This window comes from Elephantulus edwardii, unplaced genomic scaffold (assembly GCF_000299155.1).
Source record: "Elephantulus edwardii isolate Elephantulus edwardi_28Jun2011 unplaced genomic scaffold, EleEdw1.0 scaffold00011, whole genome shotgun sequence".
In the NCBI taxonomy this organism is placed as follows: Eukaryota; Metazoa; Chordata; class Mammalia; order Macroscelidea; family Macroscelididae; genus Elephantulus; species Elephantulus edwardii.
In genome coordinates this window covers 28,538,509-28,546,940 of record NW_006399761.1, presented here as the reverse complement: position 1 = coordinate 28,546,940, position 8,432 = coordinate 28,538,509, and the positions used below count along the sequence as shown (strand labels likewise).

Sequence of the window (8,432 nt, the reverse complement as noted above, 5' to 3'; positions counted from 1 at the left end):
TCAACTATATATGTATCATTAATAATATATGCTTTATACACACATACAAATGTTTTCTGGGTGGCAAAAGTTGTGCTTCTAACCTAAAGGTTGCTAGTTCCCTCCAGAGGCACCTTTGAAGACAGGGACAGTGACCTGCTCCTGAAAGTTCACAGCCTTGATATTTCTACAGAGACTTGAAACTTCTATTAAATGTAAAGGGGAACCATCATTATGGAGTCAGCATGAACTCTTCCTGGTCTTCTTTACTTATTGTCCATCTTTCATACACACATGCAAACACACACATGCACACACACACATGCACACACATACATGTTGTGGTGGTTGTGTACCATTGAGTCAAAATCAACCCATAACTGACCCTCCAGCAGGATTTCAGAAGCAGTTAATCACACGAGAGGAGATTGCCCATCCTTCTTCATGTGTGTATGTGTGTGTGTGTAAACATATACATATACATATACATATACATATACATGTCTGGATTTGAAGTTCCCCAAGCAACATTATCAGTGGTACTCTTTCTGGATGACTCAAGTCCTGAACATCGGTCAGATCACACTGGCTTAAGAAAACAGAGCAGAAGGAAGAAAGAGCAATTTTGTATAAATGGGAAGTCTAATTGGGGAAGAGAAGACAAGAAGCAAAAACATTTGTTTGATAATAATTAGGAAAAAAAAATCCCTTCTGGCACAGCCAATAAAGTGATAGTGATCACAAGTGTTACAGAAGAGTAAAGAGTCCGAGGGACTGACAACTATTGTTGTTGTTGTTGTTGTTGTTGTTGTTGTTGTTGTTGTTGTTGTTAAGTGCCGGCAGGCAACTCATAGCGACCCTATGAAGGAGAGTCCTCGACGCTTGGGTGCCTTACATCCTCTCTCCAGGTTCATATGGTTTCCGGAGGCAAGCTATTATGGAAGTGGATGCCGCTCCTCCTTCTAAGCTTGTTTTAATTGGGGAGCTCCACCCCACTCTCTGTCTGCATTGGGTAACCAGCCATTATCGCATTTGACATATCAGTGTCACAGTGTTCAGCCTCACAGCAACCACAAGTTACTGCTGTATGGCAACTTGTACACCAGGGCTATACGACCTAGAGGAATGTCTGAACAAAAACAATGAAAGGCAGCCCGAGAGCCCTACAGTGTCTTCCCAGCCCACCATGCCCAAATGCTGGCAAACTCCCTGCCCCAGACCCCCAGATCATTTGGCAGGTCCACCCTGCCAACCCTCTTGTAGGCCCCAAAATACCACCACACATGCCCCGAGTCCTCAAACCTACTGCGCCTCCAGAAGTCAGAGACCAGATTCAGCTGACTTTAAATATCCCAAGACCCTAGGCCGGGCTTAACCTTTCAGGGTCTTCCCAGCCCGCCACACCCAAGTGCTGGCAAACTCCCTGCCCCAGACCTCCAGTTCATCTGGCAGGTCCGCCCTGCCAACCCCCTCATGGGCCAAAAAACCCACCACATAAGCCCAGAGTCCTCAAACCTACCGCGCCTCCAGAAGCCGAAGGAAGTATTAGGAATATTAATAATTCTGTTAACAAGGCCTCAGATCTTCTTTACTTGTATTGAGGCCTCAGAAGAAACTCTGCCTTAAAATGGATTTCAATAGAGGGGACTCCCTGTTGAAACATAATGTTTAAAAGCCAATAAATTTATTTTCTCTGCACAAGAAAGTACTTCTGAAGTACACATTGCTCAGAGATAATAATTTAGAGATTTAAAAACAATAATAAATAATTTTCTTGAAAATGCCAAAATGTTAGTCAAGATTCAGGTGAAAATTGTATAAACTTTCATTTACTAAAAAGGGATTTAAAAACTTAAGTGTAGGTGGAAAATTGCTGTTGTGTACTGTTGACTCAGAACTGACTCATACTTGACCCTCTAGGGAGATTTCAGTGGCAGTAAATCACATGGGAGGAGATTGTTTATGCTTCTCCCACAGAGCAGCTGGTAGATTCAAACCAGATATCTTTGGGATTGCAGCAGAGCTTCTTAGCCACCAGAACTCAGTAAGACAATGGAAGTCATAAATGGAGTCTGCCATATTTATTCTTTATAGATATATATCTCTAGAAAGATATATAGATAGATATAGAGATAGAGATAGAGAGAGAGATATAGAGAGTCATATTTATTCTTGTATTAATTCGTTGAGAAAATCTATCAAGACATGCACTGCATACATGCCAGGTAAGGTAGAAAATAGGAGTATGTGATGAAGCAGTCATTGGTAAGAAAGCCCTCTGAAAATGACTTAACATGCATTGTTGTTGTTTGTTGTTAGGTGCCATCAAGTTGCCTATGACTCATAGAGATCCTATGTAAAAAATCCCCAAACCCTGTTCTGTCCTGTGCCAGTCTCACTGGCTTCAACACATCCCATTTACTCCAGTCACTGAATCAATCCACCTCATAGAGGGTCTTCCTCTCCTGTGCTGTCCCTCCACCCTCCTGAGCATGGGGTCCCTCTCCAAGGACTGGTCCCTCCTAGTAACATATCCAAAATATGTCAGACGAAACTTCAGAATTCTTGCCTCTAAGAAGCAGTCCAGTTTAACCCACTCCAGGATGAACCTGTTCATTTTCTTAGCAGTCCATGGTATATTCAGAACTCTTCTCCAGTACCATAGCTCAAAGGTATCAATTCCCCTTCTATCCTCCCTAGTCATTTTCCAGCTCTCTGATGCATAGCAAGTGATTGCAAAGATCATGGTCTGTATCAGGCGCACCTTAGTCTCCAGAGTGACACCACTGCTCTTCAGTACTCTAGTCCCTAACAGAAGACTTTCTTTCCCATCACAATGTTGTTGTTAAGTGCCGACAAGTCGCAGGCGACTCATGTCGACCCTGTGAATGAAAGTCCTCCACAGTTGCATGACTTTGATCCTTTCTGCATGTTCGTAGGGTTTCCCGAGGCAAGCTATACACAGAAGTGGATGCCTCTCCTGCTTCCAAGCTTGTTTTAGCCAGGGAGCACCCACCAAACACTGTCCACCATGGGTAACCCTCATCGCATTTGACACATCAGTGTCACAGTGTTCAGCTTCACAGTGACCACAAGTTGCCTCTGTATGGCAAGTGGACACACCAGAGCTATACGACCTAGAAGACTGTTTCACAAAAAACAAAGACAGGCCCGAGGGCCTGCGGTCCTCAGGCTCTATAGGATTTTAATCTACCACCTGGAGCAAACTCCGCAGGCTCCGCCCTTACTCCCCCTTAGTGTAGGGCTCTGGGCTGCCCACCTACTGTTGAAGGGCAAGTAAGAGCAGTAACACACAGCAAAAAGGACCCCAGAAACTTCCCTTGCCTTGACTGCCACCGAAGTCGAGCCGCCATAGAGATGCCAGCCATCCTGCCAGTCAACCAGTGGACTTCCAGAGTGGAGGGAGACTCCAGTTGTCCAAGCCTCTGAAGGATTTTAATCTACCGGCTGAAGCAAGCTCCACAGGCTCCGCCCTTCCTGGCTGCTGGTGCCAAGAGTGTTGACTGTGGAGCCAAGCAAACTAAAGCTGTTAACAATCTTGGTCTCTTCACCTGATGCTGCCAATTGGCAGAGTGCTGAGAATCTTTGTCTTCTTGATATTGAGCCTCAATCCATATTGAAGGCTGTAGTCCTTGACCTTCTGCAGCAAGCACTTCAGGTCCTCTTCAGTTTCAACACTCAGTTCTCCCAACAATGTCACAAGATAGGTTCTTTTATTACTGTCATTTTACATATGGGGAAACCAAGAGAGTGTATAAATAACTCTCAAAGTCAAGTGGATATGAACTCATGGGTGCAGGAATAGCATCTATGTTTTAATCTGATTCTAAATCCATGGGTTGTTGTGTTGTTGGTTTTTTTGTTTGTTTGTTTTGTTTTATTTTGCTTTTGCTCTTAAATTGTGATTCTAATTAAGAGGATGTGATCCTAACAGAGGAGTTAGGGTTTTATTCATTTGTTGTTGAACACATTTTCCTCTCTCTCCCTCTCTATTCCCTCCCCCAGTTCACTTTGTAATGCATCTCTTCTTCCAGATTGGTGTCAAACATATCATGTCTGTTTATACATGCCTTTCAGATAGTCCTTCCCTTCATCTGCTCCAATACAGTGTTCATTATTTACTCTTTTCCTATTCTCTCTCCAACCCCCATGTTAGTCCTATTTTATAACAGTGGCATTATGTAGCATTTATCTTTTTTGTGTCTGAGATAATTTACTCAGCATGATGTCTTCCAGGTTCACCCATGTTGTGTGGTGTTTTATGAATTCACTGCTTTTCAGTGCTGCAGTGAATTGTGAACATACCACAATTTTTCTACCCATTCATTTGTTGATGGGTACTTGGGCTGCTTCCATCTCTCTGCTATTGTGAATAACAAAGTAATATGCAAGCACAGGCAGGAGATGGGCCTGAGAACTGGAATTTGGGTAAGGTCCTCACATGTGCTCAATCAGCTAGAGCTCCCCTGCCTGGCCTCAGTGCCCACCTGTAGGCACCACATCCTCCACCCACTTCTATGCACCACACCCTGCACTCACCTCTACACAACTTACCTGGCACCTGCCTCTACAAGTCACGTTCTGTGGCCACGTCTATGTGATTCTCCATCCACCCATTTTTACTCCCAACACCCTCCACCCGCCTCTATGCAAATTGTCCTGCAACCGCCTCTAAGTGACTCGTCTGACACCAACATGTACACACCACACCCAGCATCCACCTCTACACAGCTCACCTTTATGCACTGTGCCCTCTGTCCACCGAATAAGAGTTCCAATCTCTTCACATTCTCACTAACATTTGTGGTTTGCTGCCCAGGTCAAGTTTCCTATGGTCACTGGGGTGAAATCTACACCATGAACAGGCTTCCTAACATAATGAAAATTCTAAAACCAGTAAAGAATAAAATAGATGAATGGGACCTTCTAAGAATCAAATCTCTATGCATATAAAAAACCCTTCTCTAATGGGGTACAAAGGAAACTCACACACTGGGAAAATAATATTGGCATAGACATATCAGATAAGAAAATAATATCTAAAATTTATAGAATTTTGGTATAGAAATTTTGGTATAGAAATCTTGGCACCAGCAGCTAGGATATTAAAAGACATAGTGCACTGAGAAAGTCTGCTGTCAGAGACCCCTCCAAAGTACTGACAAGCAATGATGTCAGTCTGGAGACTAAGGTGCGCCTGATACAGACCATGGTCTTTGCAATCACTTGCTATGCATCAGAGAGCTGGACAATGACTAGGGAGGATAGAAGGAGAATTGATGCCTTTGAGCTGTGGTGTTGGAGAAGAGTACTGCATATACCATGGACTGCAAAGAGAACAAACAGATTTGTCCTGGAGAGGGTGAAACCAGGCTGCTCCTTGAAGACAAGGATTCGGAAGCTTCATCTAACATACTTTGAACATGTTGCAAGGAGGGCTCAGTCCTTGGAGAGGGATGTCATGCTTGGAAGGATGAAGGGGCAGAAAAGGAGAGTAAAAACCTTGATGAGATGGATTGATTCAATGACTGGGGTAAAGGGAGTACGTGTGTCAGAGACAATAATATTGGCTTAGCAAAGAGCAGGGTTTAGGGCTGTTGTACATAGGGTCACTATGAGTTGCAGGTGACTCTATGGCACATAACAAACAACAACAACAACAACAACCAGCACTTCAACTAGAAAAAGACAAATCACAAAATGGAAACAGGATATGAATAGGTATTTTACCAAATAAGACATTCAAATGACAAACAAACATAAAGAAATGTTTACTATCCCTAAAAACAACCAAGTCAATGTTTTTAATCACATCCGCACTCTGTGTCCTTACAAGGTCTTGGGCTGCAATAGGACTGTCTCCTCCATCCCCATGGTGCTCCCTCCTGTGGGTACTTCTCATCTTTTATCTACAAGGCTTTCCTGTTACATTATGCTGTATTTTAAAGGATACATAGATCCTTGCCATTGAGCTAAGAATATTTCAAGTTAAAATAAGCACGTTGTTTAAACTTATTAAATTTCTTTGGTGCGAGAGCATGATGGACATGAGTAAAATACATGGATTAATAAATGACTAAGAGGATATCAGTCATGATAGCTCAGAAGGGGCACCTCTCTTGGAACTTCTAATCCACTAGAAACTCTGCAGAAGAAATGAATAGTTTATTAATTTCATAATGAGAAAATTATTTTAGGCAAAGGAAATTAGCATAAGAAAAGGGGGGAAATGGAGTGCGGGGTCATCTTATTAAACGTCAAGGTGACACGCACGGGCTTTATATCTCAGGGGCAATGGGTTTTAAGCCACTTTACTCATATTAGACAAGTATTGGTCACAGCAGAGTTTGAAAGGAGTATTGATCTGACTGATAAGAGAGACAAACAATGATTTCATTCATTCTAAAATGTGGCTGATAGGGAGTTGTAGCTGTTAACTACAACTGATCTGTAGGGAGTTGCATTGTTAACCCAAAGTTGGTTCGTCTCTAGTGGTTCTAATCCACCAGCAGCTCTGCAGGAGAAACACTGGCAATCTCCTACGGTGCAATTTACAGCTTCCTCAAAATCTACACTTAGGGGATGCCTGGGGGGGGGGAGGGGTGGGTCTATGCGGTGTCCAGCATCGCGGTGGCTGAGTAGGGCAAGTGGCGCGGCCTCGGACCGTCAACGTGTTATGATGCCGTCTCGGACCAACCTGGCGGCTGGGATTCCCAGTAGTAAAGTGAAGTACTCTCCACAGACGATGGCTACTTTGACCTTCAGTTTAAGAAAAGGGCACCTAAGATCCCTTACAAAGCCATTGCCCTTGCCACTGTGCTGTTTTGATCGGCTCCTTTCTCGTCATCATCATCGGCTCCCTCCTGCTGGCAGGCTGCATCAGCAAAGGGGGTCGACCTTCCCTGTCCTGATCATCGGCATCCTGGTGTTTCTGCCCGGGTTCTACCACCTGCACATCGTCTACTATGCATCCCAAGGTTACCCGGGCTACTCCTATGACGACATTCCAGACTTTGATGACCAACACCCACCGGGGGTCGGGGGGCCAGGGGACCGTAACCAAAGCGGCACCAAATGGACCCAGTACAGTTTAAGACACTGGGCAGGAGCTGAAGCTAACGGCTAAGGAGTTCTGTAGTTCAGAGATATTTAGTAAGATTGGGGCCAGAATTTATGGGTCTGTCCCAAAGCTGTCAACTAAGCTTCCAAGTAACTAACTAGAACATGCTTTATTATTCATCTCCTGGTTTTGGCAAATCGTCCGACAAGTTTCCACAGGAATCTATATCATGGTAGAATAGTGATGTTAATTGTGTGAGGAGACACGGAAGGTCTTCTGCAGTGGAAAGTGTTCTCCCCAACCTCCTTCGAAAGGAAATGTTCTTTTAAACAGTCTTTAATGCCAGTTTGTTCTGTGGCAAATGGAAAAATGTATGTTTGTTTTTTAAAGGGGGAACACATGATAATCTTGTGGAATATTGGTAAAAATTTAGAAAAATCTACATGAGGAGTGGATTTTAACTCAATGGCAGTTAAGTTTGAAGATTTTTGAGTTTTATCATTCTCTTGAGATTCGTATATAATAAAAACAGGTTTGTCAAAGTTCTAGGATTAAGTACTATATATACTGAGTAGATTTACAACTAAAGATTAGCTAGACACTTATTTTTACATTAATTACCTTGTTGTGATTGTTAGATGCTCTCAAATCTACTAGAACTTTTGGTGACTCTGAAAACAGATCTGAATCTTGCCCTATCCTGTATCATCCCCAAAATCTCTCCCATGTTCAAGAACAAGTCTTGAGTTGCATATTGAAGATTGTTGTTGTTGTTAGGTGCCATCAAGTCAAGTACGACCCATTGTGACCCTATGAACAAAAAATCTGAAACTGGTCCTGTCCTGTGCCATCCTCACACTTTCTGAAACACAAGAGTCCATTGCAGCAGTCACCTTGTCAATCCACTTGATGAAAAGTCTTCCTCTCCTTTGCTGACTCTCTACCCTTCCCAACATCATGTCCCTCTTCAAGGAACAGCACCTCCTAGCAATATGTCCAAGCCTCGTCATTTTTGCCTCCAAAAAGCACTCTGGCTACAACCTCTCCAAGACATATTTTTCTTTCCTTGGCCATCCGTGGAATGTTCAGTTCTCTTCTCCAGCACTCAAATTGATGCTCAAAGGCATCAATTCTTTTTCTGTCATTCTTATTCATGGTCCAGGCCTTGGATATATAGGAAGTAATTGGACAGACCATGGCCTGAATCATATGCACTTTATTTCTCAAACTGAAATCACTACTTCTCAATCATTTGGAAAGGTCCCTAACTGCAGATTTTCCCATTGCAATGTGTCTCCTTATTTCCTGACTGCTCATACTAAGGGTGTTAATTGTGGATCAAAGCAAGATGAAGCTGTTAACAGTTTCAATC

At 43.2% G+C, this 8,432-nt stretch overlaps 1 pseudogene; it reads left to right on the top strand.

Moving 5' to 3' along the window:
- Positions 1-6,658: 6,658 nt before the first annotated feature.
- Positions 6,659-7,126, top strand: LOC102868982 (annotated as a pseudogene).
- Positions 7,127-8,432: the final 1,306 nt, after the last annotated feature.